The 17,285-nt window shown below is 50.4% G+C and overlaps 1 pseudogene; it reads right to left on the reverse strand.

Annotated features, from left to right (window-relative positions):
- Nucleotides 1-947: 947 nt before the first annotated feature.
- Nucleotides 948-12,273, reverse strand: LOC129468958 (rootletin-like; annotated as a pseudogene).
- Between the last annotated feature and the right edge of the window lie 5,012 nt (nucleotides 12,274-17,285).

Consider the following 17,285-nt stretch of genomic DNA (forward strand, 5'->3'; position numbering starts at 1 on the left):
TGGAAATGGGACCAATAGGAATAAAAAGAAAAAGAGGAGGGAATTGAAGGAAATAATGTATACAGTGGTCCACTGTCAAGACAAAGTGCCTTTCTCACAGGAGGACAAGACAGGCAGATCGCCTGAGCCCAGGAATTCGAGACCAGCCTGAGCAACATAGTGAGACCCTGTCTCTACAAAAAATATTTTTAAAAATTAACTGGGCATGGTGGCACATGCCTGTAGTCCCAGCTACTCAGGAGGCTGAGGTGGGAGGATCGTTTGAGCCTGGGAGGCAGAGGTTGCAGTGAGCCAAGACTGTACCACTGCACTCCGACCTGGGTGACAGAGCGAGACCTTGTCTCAAAAAAGAAAAGAAAAAAAAACAAACCCAAAAACCTAGAGGTAGATACTATTATCTCCTTTATACAGATAAAGAAATGGAGGCACAAGAAGATGGAATAAATTTCCAAATGTGCCCCAGCTAGAAAGTTACATGGCTGAGAGTTGAACCCAGGTAGCATAGTTCCAAGGCCCAGGCTCTTATCTATTATATTGTGCCACATCCCAAGACGCCAACTGAGATTTCTGAAACTTAGCTGACATAATGGATGGGACAGTATTGAGGAAAGTTGAAAAGATTTAGGATTATTATTCTAAGTCACAACTATTGGGCCAGATCCTTGACATCCAGATGTGTTTCTTGGGAACTTGTTAAGAAAGTTGCTCTGATGGGTGCTTTAGATCATCCTCACCGGCATTCTGTAGCCTAAACAAACAGCACTGTAGAATGGAATATTAACTTCACAATAAATGTTTGTTGAGTGATTTTTTTCCCCAGCTCCACCCCCATTCTTGGTCTGCAATCTCCCAAACTCTTCTTTCAGATCAATTTCACTTTCATGAGCTCCTCTCCTATTTCCATTGTGTCTACCCCAACTGTGATTTCCAGTAACTCAGACTTTTATTTACAAGGAGAGTGTCTTGGTTTCCACAAATGACTTAGCCTTAAACTTCCTCTGCTACCAGAAATCATGAGGACAGTGGGAAATGCCCTGAACTTTAGCCTTGACTTAATTTGTGAAGATCTTAGAAAAAACACCTTATCTCTTTGGAGCTTAGTTCTCCCATATTTAAAATGGAGATGATGACCATATCTGACTTTGGAGGTGACAGAGCAGGAGCATCGCCATCTTGGACAAGCCCCTCAATTCCAAAGTTTGCCTTAATAAATAACCGCCTAAATCTAAAGGGCATTAGCCTAATGGCTGAGGTCAGCATGATCATAAACCATAAATAACATCTCCAACCAGAAACATTCCAAACTCCTCCCTGACCAGAGACATGCTAGCCGAGATAACTCCCCTCTGAGCTGGAAAGATATCTGCCCCAAGATAACCACCCCTCCTCCCAGAGAGATTCCAACCCCGCCACCCTAAAACCAATGTATACTCTTAGTCTGTAAGAGAAAGTGCTCTTGACTGAAATCAGCCAGGAGTGCCTCTCAGGTTTTATCTAAAGAAAACCTGTCTTTAACTGATAGCCCTGTTTCATGTTTCTTTTCCTTTCTTTAACTCTTACAGGAGGTATAATAAAATTATTTTTAAGCTCAAAAGGTAACAGGACTTAAAAGTTAAATAACTGTATATGTTATCACTAACTTCAAACTATTATCCTAGAAAATGTTCATTATTGATAGTAGCTTGTATTTGTCAACTTCACATGTTAAGATCAGTGGTCTCGATCTCCTGACCTCTGATCCACCCGCCTCGGCCTCCCAAAATGCTGGGATTACAGGCATGAGCCACTGCGTCCAGCAATTTTTTTTTTTTTTTTTTTTTTCACACAGAGTCTCACTCTGTTGCCTAGGCTGGAGTGCAGTGATACAATCTCAGCTTGCTGCAATCTCCACCTCCAGAGTTCAAGCGATTCTCCTGCCTCAGCCTCCTGAGTAGCTGGGATTGCAGGTGCCTATCACCACGCCCAGCTAATTTTTGCATTTTTATTTAGAAGTGGGGTTTCACCATGTTGGTCAGGCTGGTCTCAAATTCCTGACCTGAAGTGATCTGCACGCCTCGGCCTCCCAAAGTGCTGGGATTACAGGTGTAGCCACTGTGCCTGGGCAATTTTTTTTATTTTTAGTAGAGATGGGGTTTCGCCATGTTGGCCAGTGCCTGCGGGACAAGACCGACGGCGCCATGGAGGTGTTCCTCTAGGGCCCGCCCCTCACTCTCGCTGTCGCTAAGCTGCTTCCGCAGGGTGCCCAGCAGGTCCTGGCTTGCCTCATAGCGCCCACGCATGTCCTGCGGCGTGGAGATCACAGAGCCTAGGGGGGTCCTTCGAGGCCTCCAGAGCCTACCTACTCTCTTCTGGTTCCAGGCATACACACTAGCCAACGCCAGGCGGGGTGCAGGGCCCGGACCTGGCCTGGGGCAGGATAGGGGCCTAGGCCTGAGAGCAAGGCTTCTGCTCCCCTCCTATGTGCCGTCACCACCCTCTGAACCCTCATCTCCCTGGGGTCCCGGACAACTCCTATCAAAGCCCCCTGACGCCTGACAAACCCCCAGGCACACTCGTCTCCTGGGTTCTGACCCCACACCCAAGGCTCCCAGGCTCCTCCCCCTTGCATCCTGGTTCCACTCTCAGACTCCTCCCTACCCTGGCTCTGCCCCTAGCTCCCAAGCTCCTCTCATCCCAGGCTCTGATTCCCCTTGCTAGACTTTTTCCCAGGGTCCTGGCTTTGTATGACCAGGGACTTGTCTCTGTCTCTACCAGGACCCTAACACTGCCGCAGCCTCCTCCCTCCACCAGCTGCCCAAGCACCCCCGCTTCTGGGCTGGCTTCACTGCAGAGCCCTCGGCCACCTCCTTGGGGGTTCTGACACCCTTAGACACTATTTCTCAGGGCTCTGGCTGCACCCCAGGGCGCCAGACACCCCCAGACACGCCCCCGCCCCCCGCCCCCACCTGGAGAGCGCGAGCCCCTCCCGCTAGGCCTCTGGCTGCGCCCAGAACGCTCAAGCCCCTTCCTACCTGGACCTTCAGCTGGCGCTTGTGCAGGGTGGAGAGAATCAGGGCAAGCGAGCGTGGAGGAGTCTGAGCAGGCCGGGGAGGGGCCTCGGCGGGGCGAACGGCCACTGCCCGGCGAGGAGCGCCGCGGTGGAGACGGGGTCCGCTGGCCCGAGAGCCCCCGCAGGCTGCCGTCGGACGCTGTTGGACGCAGGTTGCCGCTCTCAGCGTCAGACAGGGCTGCCTGAGGGTAGGGGAGGGAGGCAGGAGGCCGCAGAGTTAGGAACCGCGGGGTTGGCTGGGCAAAGACGCCCAGGCGAGGCTGGGGGGCCACCTCATCCCAAATGCTGCCGCCTACAAGAAGCCTTCCTGATTTGACCTCCTCCACTAGCTCAGTCCTCAGCTCGCCGCTGAGGCCTCCCATTTATTGTGAAGAGATCATTTGGCATTGCTCACAGGTGGGCTCTGAAAGGGCCGTGCCTCCCCTCTGAGACTGGGGGCTCCCCAGGGCAGAGGCCGGGTGAGCTAGCAGGGGTGCTGAGCAGCTACAGCCCGGGTCCCAGGCCCCCACCCATTTGCAGTTCAGTCCCAGGCCACCGAAAGGCGAGGTGGGGGAGCCCAGGACTGCCTAGCAAGGCCCTGTCTTCCCACCTCTCTGGGCTCACACCTGTGCCAGGTCCCTTAGGCTCAGCTGTAGGCCCTCTCCGTCCTCTGTCTCCAGGGCCGCCTGCTCCTGTAGCCACAGGGATTCCTGGAGTGCGGTTAGGGAGACAAAGGGTGGTCGGGGTTCTGTCTTATCTGAAACCTCCCCTTTCCCTCCCTCCCTGGCCCACCACTGATCAGGTGGCCTCTGAAGCCATGTCCATAGGCCAGCTACCTGGTAGACCCCACAGCAGGCCCAAGGCCCTCACTGAACAGACCAGACCCAGAGAAGAGCTGTGTTCTGCCCCAGGTCACACAGTCGATTGGAGGAGAGCTGGACCTAGAACCCAGGCCAGGCCCCACACAGAGGGTGACCAAAGCAGACTGTACCGTGGGGGAGTGAGTGTCCCACTGGTGAGGGTGGGCAGCTGGGATTCCAGAGGCAGCATCTGGACCTGAAGAGCATGGATGGGAGTTCAACTCCCAACTCTCCCGCTTACTGGCTCTGAGACTGGACAAGCATTTCCCCTCTTGGGCCTCAGTTTCCCCATCTGAGTCATGAGGATTACTCTACAGGGCTGCTGGGAGGATGAAATGGGATGGAGGAGGTGAGTGTGCTTCCCACGAAGCCTGCACGCCTGTGAGGGCTGAACCTGAGTGTGAGTGGGACGCTGGGGGTGGCCCAGGCAGCCCAGCCCTAAGCCTGTGTCCATGGATCTGGCCGGTACCCCATCCCATCCTGCCCCATCTCAGGGGCAGCTGCAGCTCACCAGGGCCTCAAGCTTCTCAGTGAGGTCCTTGTTGACCTGATCCTTCTCCAGATTCTGCTTCTGAAGACGCTCCACTGCCAGGCCCAGCTCTGTTACTCTGGAGTTGGGGGAGCAACAGAGATAAATAGGGGACCACCCCCGCCTCTCAAATCCACTAGCTCTGTGTCCACCACGCTTCTCCAAACCCGAGGCAGGGACCCTAACATCCACCTCCCTGGCTGTGTGACCTTAAACAAGTCGCGGCTCCTCTCCAGGCCTCACACTTCCCATCTGTGAAATGGGAATGAGGTTCCCACCAGCTTTATCTCGTGGGAAAGCACTTGAGGACTTGTCCAGGTGGCAGGAGTAAGGGGCACAAGTTCTTTTTTTGTTGTTTTCTTTTGAATCGGAGTTTCACTCTGTCATCCAGGCCAGAATACAGTGATGTGATCTTGGCTCACTGCAACCTCCACATCCTGGGTTCAAGTGATTCTCCTGTCTTGGCCTCCCTCGTAGCTGGGATTACAGGCACACACCACCACACCCAGATAATTTTTGTATTTTTAGTAGAGACAGGGTTTCGCCTGTCGGACAGGCTGGTCTTGAGCTCCTGACCTCAGGTCATCCCCCACCTTGGCCTCCCAAAGTGCTGGGATTACAGGTGTGAGCCACCACAACCGGCCACAAATTCTGTCACTGGAGGCTAAGCTGTTTATGATATACACTGGGCAAGTGACTTCGGAACCTCAGTGGGGTGCCTGAGAAGACTGGCTGAGCTCACAGAGGAAGGCCCTGCTCCTAGTGAACAGATGCTTCCTTCTCCCCAGCTCTCCAGTTTTACCTTCTGCAGGGAAGCCTGCCTCGTGCGACACCCACCAGGTAACCACCTGGCACTGAGGTCAGTCTTGTCCAGGTCGCTTTGCATCTGCTGCTGGGCCAGGTCCTTCTCGCGGAACACCTTGTCCTGCAGCTGCTCCTCCAGCTGGGCCTGCAGCAGGGCCTGCTTCTCCAGGGCTACCTCGGCCCGGCTCTCTGCCAGCCGCAGGCCAGTGCTCAGTCCCAGGCCGGCCTCCTGGACAGCTCCCCTCCCAGCTGCAGCAGGTCCCTTGGGAAGAGAGCACAGGATGGGGATGGGATGGGGCTCGCTCCCAACTACAAATTAAAACTACGCTGGGGCCGGGTGTGGAGGCTCACACCTATAATCCCAGCACTTTGGGAGGCCGAGGCGGGCAGATCACCTGAGGTCAGTAGTTCGAGACCAGCCTGGCCAACATGGTGAAACCCCATCTCTACTAAAAATACAAAAAATTAGCCAGGCGTCGTGGTGCACTCCTGTAGTCCCAGCTGCTTGGGAGGCTGAGGCAGGAGAATTGCTTGAACCTAGGAGGTGGAGGTTGCAGTAAGCTGAGATCATGCCACTGCACTCTAGTCTGGGCGGCACAGCCAGACTGCATCACAAAAAATAAATAAATAAAATAAAAATAAAACTTCACTGGGCTGGGTGCAGTGGTATGAACCTGCAGTCCCAGCTATGCGGGAAGCTGAGGCAGGATTGCTTGAGCCCAGGAATTTGAGGCCAGCATGGGAAACATAGTGAGACTCCATCCAAAAACTAAAGAGGAAGAAAAAAAAAACCCTACACTGGGATGCCATTTGTCCACTATCAGATTGGGAAAAAAAAAAAAAAAAGGGACACATAATACACAAGGAGGGGCTCTGGGGTAACAGGCCCTCCCCTACACAGCTGGTGGGAGGGTGAGTACAACCACAACGGAGGGCACTGAGGGAGAGCTCCGAAAACTATGTATGCATAGGACCTTCCCCACTAGCTCCTCCTCTAAGAATGTATCCAAAGATATAACCCAGCACAGAGGAGATGGCCTGTGGAACAGCAGGTTCACTGCAGCATTGCTCATGTAAGAAATCCTGGTGACAACCTAAATGTCTATCAAAAGGGGACTGCTACTAAGTACATGATGGTACATCCCTTAAGTGGAAAACTGTGGCCAAGAAAAACCAGTGGAGAAGTTCTTCCTGGCCTGATCCAGAGCCATGTCCCAGTTATAACTAGTAGGTGAAGAAAGCATCTTCAAGAACTGTGAAGATGAAATTTTACCAGGCATAGATACAAAAAAGTTGTGTGTGTGTGTGTGTGTGTGTGTGTGTGATCTGCTTTATTTGCTTATATAAAATAACCCTGGAAGGTCACTTAAGAAACTGATAGGCCAGGCACAGTGGCTCATGCCTGTCATCCCAGCACTTTGGGAGGCCGAGGTGGGAGGATCACCTGAGGTCAGGAGTTCAAGACCAGTCTGGCCAATATGGCGAAATCCCGCCTCTGTTAAAAATACACCACACCTCTATTAAAAATACAAAAATTAGCTGGGTGTGGTGGCTCACGCGTGTAATCCCAGCTACTTGGGAGGCGGAGGTGGGACAATCGCTTGAACCTGGGGGGCAGAGGTTGCAGTGAGCCAAGATCGTGCCACGGCACTCCAGCCTGGGAGACAGAGCGAGACTCCATCTCAAAAAAAAAAAAGAAAAAAGAAAAAAGAAAAAGAAACTGGCAATGCTTCTCATGGTAACTTGGTGGCCAACAAAAAGAAAAGAAAAAGAAAAAAGAAAGAAAGAAAAAAATTGTATATATAAAAAGAAAAAGAAGCTGGTAATGCTGCTTGCCTCCAAGGAAGGAATAGGAATATCTGGGGTCAGAGGTGAGAGGGAGCCATTTTACTGTGTACCCTTTTGAAATGTGAGCATGTGACTTAATCAAAAGTAAAATATAAAAATTTTAAAGGCTACTTACAAAATTTGTTTTTGTTTTTGTTTTTTTTTCAGACGGAGTCTTGCTCTGTTGCCCAGGCTGGAGTGCACAGGTGCGATCTCAGCTCACTGCAACCTCTGCCTCCCCGGTTCAAGTGATTCTCCTGCCTCAGCCTCCCGAGTAGCTTGAATTACAGATGTACATCACAACACCCAGTTAATTTTTGTATTTTTAGAAGAGACGGGGTTTCACCATGCTGGCCATGTTGGTCTTGAACTCCTGACCTCAGGTGATCCACCCGCCTCAGCCTCCCAAATTGCTGGGATTATAGGCGTGAGCCACCACGCCTGGCCTTAAAATACATTTTTAATGTATTTTAAGGCCAGGCGTGGTGGCCCATTTCTGTAATTCCAGCACTTTAGGAGGCCAAGGCAAGTGGATTGCTTGAGCCCAGGAGTTTGAGACCAGCCTGGGCAACATAGCAAGACCCTATCTCAAAAAAAAAAATTAGCTGGGTATAGTGGTGAACACTTATAGTCCCAGCTACTTGGGAGGCTGAGGTGGGAGGATCACTTGAGCCTGGGAGGTCAAGCCTAACATGAGTTGTGATTGTGCCACTGCACTCCAGCCTGGGCGACAGAGCGAGACTGTCTCAAAAAAAAAAAAATGTATTTTAAGTCCATAATACAGGTTAAATCCTTTCCTTTCCTGAATGAACTGTACCACTGGTTATCCAATAGTAAGGAGGGAAAGTGCCTCATTATAGAATTCTAATTAATATACAAAGGAGTGACTAAATGAGAAACTCACAGTTTTGCAGCCTCTGATGAGTGGGTTGGATCTTGAAAAGAGAGACAGCAGGCATGGGGGCATCCTGCTGGAAGAATACATTCTACTTATGGAGTCTTGATCAAAAAAAAAAAAAAAAAAGCAAGCAGAAGAACCTGAATCTGACCTAGCTTTAGATCCGACATCCAATTTACAGGAACTACATGGGATAAAGAAACATGTTAATTGACACCATAAGGATGCAACCAGCAAAATCCAGACCATGAGAATCTCCAAGGACAATTGGCCCACCTTCCTGAACAAATAAGTTAAAAGGGACTTAAAAGACAAAGCAGGGGCCAGGCACAGTGGCTTGGGCCTGTAATCCCAGCACTTTGGGACACCAAGGTAGGTGGGTCACCTGAGGTCAAGAACAGCCTGGCCAACATGGTGAAGCCCCCATCTCTACTAAAAATACAAAAGTTAGCCGGGCGTGGTGGTACATGCCTGTAATCCCAGCTACTCAGGAGGCTGAAGCCATAGAATTGCTGAACCCAGGAGGCAGAGGCTGTAGTGAGCCAAGATCCTGCCACTACACTCCAGCCTGGGCAACAAAGCGAGACTCCATCTCAAAAAACAAAAAAAAGACAAAGCAACCATTCACACTTTGTGAATGCCTATGGATCCGGATTCAAACAAATTGTAAAGAAAAAACTAAAGCAAGACTATCTGTGACTTTTTATTTACTTATTTATTTTGAGACAGAGTTTCACTCTGTCACCCAGGCTGGAGTGCAGTGGTGTGATCTCGACTCACTGAAACCTCTGCCTCCTGGGTTCAAGCGAGTCTGGTGCCTCAGCCTCCCCAGTAGCTGGATTACAGGCATGTGTCAGCACACCTGGATAATTTTTGTATTTTTAGTAGAGATGGGGTTTCACCATGTTGGCGAGGCTGCTCTCGAACTCCAGACCTCAGATGATCTGCCTGCCTTGGCCTCCCAGAGTACTGGGATTATAGGTGCACCTGGCCTATCTGTGACATTTATGAGACATACGGAAAATTTAGACACTGGCTATTTGATGATATTAAGAAAAGATTATTAAACCAGGTGTGGTTGCTCACGCCTGTAATCCCAGCACTTTGGGAGGCCAAGGCAGGAGGATCACGTGGGCTCAGGAGTTCAAGACCAGCCTGCGCAACAAAGTGAGACCTCGACTCTACAAGAAATGAAAAAATCAGCAAGCCTGGTGGCATGCATCTGTGGTCCCAACTGCACAGGACCTGAGATAGGAGGATTGCTTGAGACCAGGAGGCCGAGGCTGTAGTGAACCATAAAGAAAAAAAAGAGATTACTAACTAAAATATTTTTAATGCACTAAATGAAACACCTTGGCCTCCTGCCTTGGGGCTCTCTCTACAGCCTCCCCGACACTACTGATGAGCTGACTGCCCACACCGATCAGACACCCCTGCTCAAAGATCAGGCAGGCCCAAGCTCCCCCGCTGAGGCAGGCTCTCCTTTCCCTGTACCAGCTCTTCCTTGCAACGCCCCTGGCTGTCATGGGCTCCCACCTCCATGCCTTTGCTCATGCCTTGCTCCTGCTTGAAGCGCCTGCTGCTCTGCTTCAACCCTCCCCATCCCTTGATGCTCGGTGCAAATTCCATCTCCACAAAGTGGTTTTTCTGACCTCCCCACCCCTCCCATCCTTCTGAGCCTCCAGGACATTCACTCTGTCCCACGTACATATGACTGACCACTCGCTTCCTCAGCCTAGAATTTTGGGGATCTACATCTTTTCATCACTAGAGGCTGTGAGATCCTTGGTAGCAAAGCTGAATATTCTAGTGTATTAAAATCAGGAACTTCAGCCTGGCATGGTGGCTCATGCCTATGATCCCAGCACTTTGGGAGGCTAAGGCTCCGCCTCAGCTCAGGAGTTCGAGACCAGCCTGGGCAACATGGTGAAACCCTGTCTCTACTAAAATACAAAAAAAAAATTAGCCAGGCATGGCAGCATGCGCCTGTTATCCCAGCAACTTGGGAGGCTGAGCCAGGAGAATTGCTTGAACCCAGGAGGTGGAGGTTGCAGTGATCCAAGATTGTGTCACTGCATTCCAGCCTGGCAACAGAGCAAGACTCCGTCTCAAAAAAAAAAAAAAAAATCAGGAACTTCAGATTCTGACTCAACCACTTATGTACTACTGTGTGACCTCAGGAAGATCAACCTCTCTGCGCCTCAATGTCCTCATCTATAAAATGGGAATGAACACAGTTCCTACCTCACAGGGAAGCTATGAATATTAGTTGAAATATACAAAAAGCCTAACCCAGAGTAAACATCTAATAAATGCTGACTGCCACGACTGTGGTAACGGTTATTACAAGTCGCCTCTGTGTCCTCACAGGCCCTTGTACACAGTAGGTGCATTGAGTTGAACTGAAATTCAACTGAGTTGAGCTGGATGTAAAGAGCAGGGCTGGCTCTCAGCTGCTGCCCCGTCCCCGGCCAGACTTCACCTCTCAGTGAACATCTTCACCTCACTGATCAGCTGCCGGAACCCCACCACCTGCCTCCAGAGCAGGAGCAGGCGACCGTGCTGATTGCTGAAGTAGGCATTGAAGGACCGGAGGGAAGACATGCCGAGGGAAGGGTTGGAGTGAGAGCGGGTTTACTCCCTCCCCTGCTTCCCGCATCTCCGACCATCCCGGGAGCACCGTCGTTCAGGGATTGGGTCTTCCTGTGGGCCTGTGCAGAGAGTTGTGTCCCAGCAGCCACACTCAGCCTCCCAAGCCTCATGGCTCCCTCCTGTACAGGGACCTGGGTTTCAAGTCCTCTTTTGGCTACAAGAGGCAGCAAGGAAGGGCAAAAATGCAAGGGACCTAGCTTTGCATCCCAGCTGCCAGTTGCATGACTGCAGGCAGGTTACTTAACCTCTCTTTATTCATTTCTTCATTTCGAGAGAGTCTTGCTTTGTTGCCCAGGATGGAGTGCAGTGGCATGATCTCTCAGCCTCTCGAATAGCTAGGATGACAGGTGTGTGCCACCACGCCTGGCTAGTTTTTGTATTTTTAGTAGAGATGGGGTTTCACCATGTTGGCCAGACTGGTCTCGAACTCCTGACCTCAGGTGATCCGCCTGCCTCAGCCCAAAGTGCTGGGATTACAGGCATGAGCCACCGCGACCGGCCTTAACCTCTCTTTAAAATGAGGAGGATGATAGCACCTACCACATGCAGTTATCACGAGGAATACAGGTCAATTCACACGGTACACATGGTACATGCTACGCATTGATAAAGACCAGCTATTGTGATGACGTCTATTTACTTCTGCTAACATGCTCCCTTGGACAGTGCTCCCTCTCCCTCTCCAGGCTTCTGAGTCCTCCCTCCTCTGCAGTGCCCCTTCCTCTTGAGTCAAGCTGGCCTCCCTGCACGCCCATGCCCACCTCCTCCTCGTGCCTCCATGCCGCCTCCCACTGCTCCAGCTCCATGCGGCTGCGAGTCCAGTCGCTGGTCACCTTTCGTATCTCCTCACTCAGAGCCTGGTTGGCCAAACCTGCCTGGTCCAGCTGTTCTCAGAGCATGGCATTTACCTGGGCCAGGCTGGCACTCCTGAATGGGGCACGGGATCAGTAGGCGCTCGCCCAGGGGGCCATCCTGCCAGCCCTGGCCCTCCCTGCTACTCCTCCTCCAGCCAGATGAGGGCACTCTCCAGGTCTTGGCTGTGCTCTGTGTCCTGGGTGGGAGAGAGGTTAAAGCATCAGGCTGGACAGGTGGAGGGCAAGGCCTGCCCCTGCTCCACCCTAGCACCCACCCTCAGCTGCTGCTGCTCCAGCTCTCCGGATCTCTCCAACAGTTGCTCCAGCTCTGAGAACCTTTTCTTGTACTGGAGAATCTGGGGATTGGGAGCTGATGGTGAGCCCCAGGGGTGGGGGCAGGGCAAAGTGAACACCTGGGAAAGCAAGAGCAGGAATGGGTGGCCCTGACCTTGCCCTGCAGCTGCTGCACAAGCTGGGCCTGCCGCTGCTGGCCCTCCTGGTAGGCCTGCAGCTTGCTCCGGTAGGAGGCCTGCTCCTCCTGCAGCTGCCTCGGCAACTCCACGCTCTACCATACCAGCCCCCTGGGCTCTTGTGTCTCCAGCTCACCAGATTCCAGCCACAGAGTCTGCTCCAGCTGCAGGGAAGGGCCGTAGGTAAGAGTCCTGGGCCTCCTGGGAAGGCAGGCTCAGGCATCTGTAGGGGGTGGCAGGCTGGGCCCAGACCCACAATGCCTTGTAGGCTGATAGCCTGGCACCCTGGGGAGCAGGCATATGTGGGCAAGCCCAGGGGCAGTGCACGTGTGCATGAGGTGATGCAGCCATGCACGGACACGCAGATGGGGCATGCGTGGACACATGCAGGTGAGCCCACAAACCCAAACCACGCAGGCAAAGCTCAAAGGTGCACCTGGGGTCTACCTCGGGGGCCCAGTACACCATGTGCCTCTCCTCCAGAACACTTAGCCCTGTCATGGTTTTTGTTTATTACATTGATGCCTGTGTCTCCCCACCATGCCCCCACCCCAATGTGAGCTCAGAAAGCCTCGATTTTTTCTTCCTCATTGTACCTTAGTACTAGAATGGTGGCTGTGGAATGGCATGGCTCACGCTCAGTAAATATTTCTTGTGATGGTGAATTAATGGCATGAGCTCATGGGAATACATTCAAACGGAGGTGCCAATCCGCCTATGCATATCTGAGCTTAAAGATATGCACACACATAACACATACAGGCAACCTCAAACATCCCCAGGGGGACACAAAGGAACCCCCTCATATACACAGCATTAAGATTTGTAAGAGGTGCACACAGATGTTGCCCTATACAGAGCCTGCATATTAATGCCCCCTTCTGGCTGGGTGCAGTGGCTCATGCCTGTAATCCCAGCACTTTGGGAGATCAAGGCGGGTGGATCAGTTGAAGTCAGGGGTTCGAGACCAGCCTGGCCAACATGATGAAATCCCGTCTCTACTAAAAATCCAAAAATTAGCCAGGCGTGGTGGCATGCACCTGTAATCCCAGTTACTCAGGAGGCTGAGGCAGGAGAATCGCTTGAACCTGGGAGGCAGAGGTTGAAGTGAGCTGAGATTGCGCCACTGCACTCCACCGTGGGCGACAGAGCAAGACTCCATCTTTTATTTATTTATTTATCCATTTATTTGTCTCATGGGCTGAGCGAGGGGACCCCGGCCGGCAGAGGGACAGCTGAGCCCTGCAAGCCGCTGCGTCCGGACAGGCCCCGGCCTCCTGTCGCACCCCCGGCCTGCGACAATCCGGGCAGGTCGGGCAGCAGGATGCGGCGGGGCATCCGCGGAGCCCGTCGGGAACGCTCTCTTGGCCTCCGGTGCCAGGCAGCGGTGGGTACGGCACCCACAGTGCCCACAGCTCCCCCAGCCCCGGGACGTGGCTCCAGCCCGCCCCCAGGCAGGCGGCCTCCTTCGCCGGGAGCACGTCACCTGGGCAACATGGCGAAACTTCAACTCTTAAAAAAACAAAACAACCACCACGACAACAAAAAGAAGAACAGAAATTAGCCGGCTGCAGTGACTCGTGCCTCTGCTACTCCAGAGGCTGAGGTGGGAGGATCGCTTCAACCAAGATGCCACCAGATACAGTGAGACTGTCTCTCAGAGAAAAGGTCAAACAAAAAAAGAGGCTGTGTAAGAGGTGACTCTGGGGACAGTGGAAAAACACTAAGGTTTTCAAGTGGTGTTAAAAGCCAGTAGGCCTTGGGGACTGTAGAGCAATCTACAAAGCAGGGAAGCCTAGATCCCTGAGCTCCGCCTGCCGAGTACCACCACAGCTGACATGAGAGACCTCCCCCACAGAGACTGAAATTTGCCTCCCGAGGAAAGAAGTGACTACAGACAGTAGTCCCAGGACAGTAAACAAAAAAAGAAGGTCTCACAAAAACAAAACCAGCTGACCACACCATACAATCACTGAGACTGAGCCTGCAAATATATGCAGAAAAAAAAAAAATGCTGTCTATTATGCATACCATGAAAGACCAGGGGAAAGTGCAAACACAGTCCCCTACTACTGCTGTGGGAATCAGGAGAACAGAGAGACCAATGGGTGGAACAGGAGGATTTATTGACTGCACTCAGGCCCAGCGGATTAAAATCCAAAGTCTGAGCCCTGAACAAAGACAGGGCTTGACTTTATACATATTTCTGATAGGGGGTTGGCTAGTTTCAATGGCACGGTGGGAATTTGATGGCGTGAAACTCATGGGGCAGGCAAGAGGGCTTACAGAAGCAGAACAAAGGCGACTAATCAAACTGTGACAGGTCTTGCAATGCAAGTATAGCTGGTGACCTTGCAGCTGCACTGAAGGGAAATCAGGAACTTAACAAAACTTGAATAATTAGAAATGGAAAGGGGGAAAGAGAAGGTAGTAAAGGCATTTGTTGTTTTTTCCTCTTATCCTTGCTAGGGATTGACTGTGTTAAGAGAGTCTCTGGAACTCATTCCTCGGGGCTCAGACTTTTCAGATAGTGTTACCAAGGATCTGCTGGGGCTCTATCTATTGCAGGTCTTGGAGTCAGCCAAGTACGGGAAAACTTGTCTTTTCCTTTTAACTTCTGCCTTATTACTACAAGTTGTGCAGCACACCATGCCTGGTTTTCAACAGCAATGTTTCCTGAGGTTACAGAAAGATTTCTAATCCTGGGAGGAAACACTCCCTGGAAGCAAAAGTGTTCTCCCCCAAAAAATGCAAGGAGCTATCTTCTTGATAGCCAGGCAGACAACTCTCAGGTTTTGCCCCACAGAATCTCTATCTAAAATAGAGCAGTGGTCATGCCTAGTGAAAAGTTTGAGGGAACTCGCCCAATGTTGGGTTTCTTCAGAGCCATATACACATATGTAACCAAATATCCTAAAAGACACTGCCCTTCAGCATTCCATGCTGTTAGACATTTATAGGACCATGGATGGTGATCTCTCCCAGACAAAAATAAATGCTGGTGCAGAACAGGTAAGTGCATTATAATTTGAGTACATCAGCTTTTGGGCATTTTAAACCATGGGTCAGACATATTAGAGTAAGAGTCCAGGTTGATAGCAAGAGGGAGTGTTTTTCTTTTAATTTTCCAATAGCAAAGTGATGTTTGCCACTGTCATTTCAGCGTGAGGTGACAATTTGTTGTTGTTTGGTTTTGTGGGGTTTTTTTGTTTGTTTGTTTTTGAGACAAGGTCTCACTCTCACCCAGGCTGGAGTGCAGTGGCGTGATCAAGGTTTACTTCTGCCTTGACCTCACGAATTCAAGCAAACCTCCTTACTAATCCTCCCGAGTAGCTGGGACTACAGGTGCGTGACCCCACACCCTGGGGTGTGAACTGGGATTTGATGTTTTCAGTTGGCTCCCTAATGGAATAGGCTCCCTTACTCTTCTAGAATACAGATTGTCTTCATGATTATCATCCTTGTGTACATTATATTTCTACCACCCTGCTCAATTTTTTTCTTTTTTTCTTTTTGAGATGGAGTCTTGCTCTGTCTCCCAGGCTGTATTGCAGTGGCAGGATCTCAGCTCACTGCAACCTCTGCCTCCCGGGTTCAAGCAATTCTTTTGCTTCAGCCTCTTGAGTAGCCACCTGGCTAATTTTTGTATTTTTAGTAGAGACAGGGTTTCACCATGTTGGCAGACTGGTCTCGAACTCCTGACCTCAAGTGATCTACCTGCCTTGGCCTCCCAAATTGCTGGGATTACAGACATGAGCTACCACTCCTGGCTCTCAAACCATTTTAAGTAAGCAAAGACAGATTTGTCTGGCTTTTTAGTACACTGCTGAATTATCCTCCAATCCATATTTTTAGGAAGGACCCGGGGAATGGCAACATGGAGATATCTGGCTAAAATGTGAAACTTTCATGTTCTGCTTCAGTTCCTTTTTGAAAATCCTTCCAATTTGCCTTTTGCAACCAGTTAGTGGCCTTGTCTTCTTCACCAGTATGTGAATTAATTCATAAAGGTCAGAATATTTGGGCTCAAAGGTTTCAACAGTTAAGTCAAATTTTCTGCCAAAGCCTATAGGATCTTGGAGCCTGCTTTAGAAACAGAAGAGTGAAGTGTATTTAAATTTAGATCGGGGAAGTCCTTTAGAATTTTCTTAATTCACATTTTGTTGAAGTGGTATGCACAATGGTAGGCTCCCCTCTTCCTGTGGGTTTGGGTTTTACCTTGAAAGGGGCTGTCAGAACAGAAGTTTTGGGGAAGGGGCCAGAGCCCTGGGGACTTTCCCCAGGCGATGGTGATGGAAGAAGAGGCAAGGCAGGACAGGAAGGCTCAGGTAAGAAAGACTATGCAGGTGCAGGGGCAGGAGGAGAAGGAGCAGGTGGAGACGAAAGGGACAAAGCCTCCTCAGTATTTCTCAATTCAGCAAATGTGTCAGTTTACCTCCTTCAGCTTCCTTCCTCAATGGAGGCAATTTTCTCAGTTCTTTTAGAAATTTTAGAAATTTAGACATTTCTAGTTCTCATTGGAAGTCTCCCATTTAATTTGTCTGGTTCTAAAACCAAATTTTTCTCTCTCTCTCTCTTTTTTTTTTTTTTTTTTTTTTTGAGACAGGGTCACCCAGACTGGAGTGCAGTGGTGTGATCTCCGCTTACTGCACTCACTGCTTGCTCCATGACAGCCAGTAAGTCGAGGGTTGAGGTGTAGAGGCAGGGAAGGTGACTTTATTCCAGAAAGCCACCCAACTGAACAGATGGTGAACTAACATCCTAAAGATCCATCTTAAATTAATACAATTTTCAGGCTCCTTGTACGTTAGGGAAGGGAGGAAGAAGGAGGTGGTTGAGGTGAAGAGGTCTGACAATGACAGACCTATGGGCTGCAGTAGGAGCCCAAGGGGATGGTGAAAATTCTTTGTCCTTTGTCAGGTCACACTGCTCTTACAAATCTTCAACATAACACTGTTACTTGTGTATAAACCTCTCTATCTTCTCAGGAGTTAGTTTGGGGAAGGGATTATTATCATCTGTGCTTTAAAGTTAAACTGTAAGCTAAATCCCTCCCATAGATAGCTTGGCCTATGTGCAGAAATAAGAAAAAGCAGTTAGCCTGAAAGATATCACCACAGGGTAGGAAGGGTTAGGAGCAAAATGCAGTTAGTCATGCTAGGGCTCTTTTCATTGTTCTATATTTAATTTACTTGAGCACATAATTTTAATTTTTATACCTTTTTTTTTTTTTTGAGACAGAGTCTGACTGTGTCCACCCAGGCTGGAGTGCAGTGGCACGATCTTGGCTCACTGCAACCTCTGCCTCCAAGGTTCAAGCAATTCTCCTGCCTCAGCCTTCTGAGTAGCTGGGATTACAGGAG

This window comes from Symphalangus syndactylus, chromosome 12, assembly GCF_028878055.3.
Source record: "Symphalangus syndactylus isolate Jambi chromosome 12, NHGRI_mSymSyn1-v2.1_pri, whole genome shotgun sequence".
Taxonomy (NCBI): Eukaryota; Metazoa; Chordata; class Mammalia; order Primates; family Hylobatidae; genus Symphalangus; species Symphalangus syndactylus.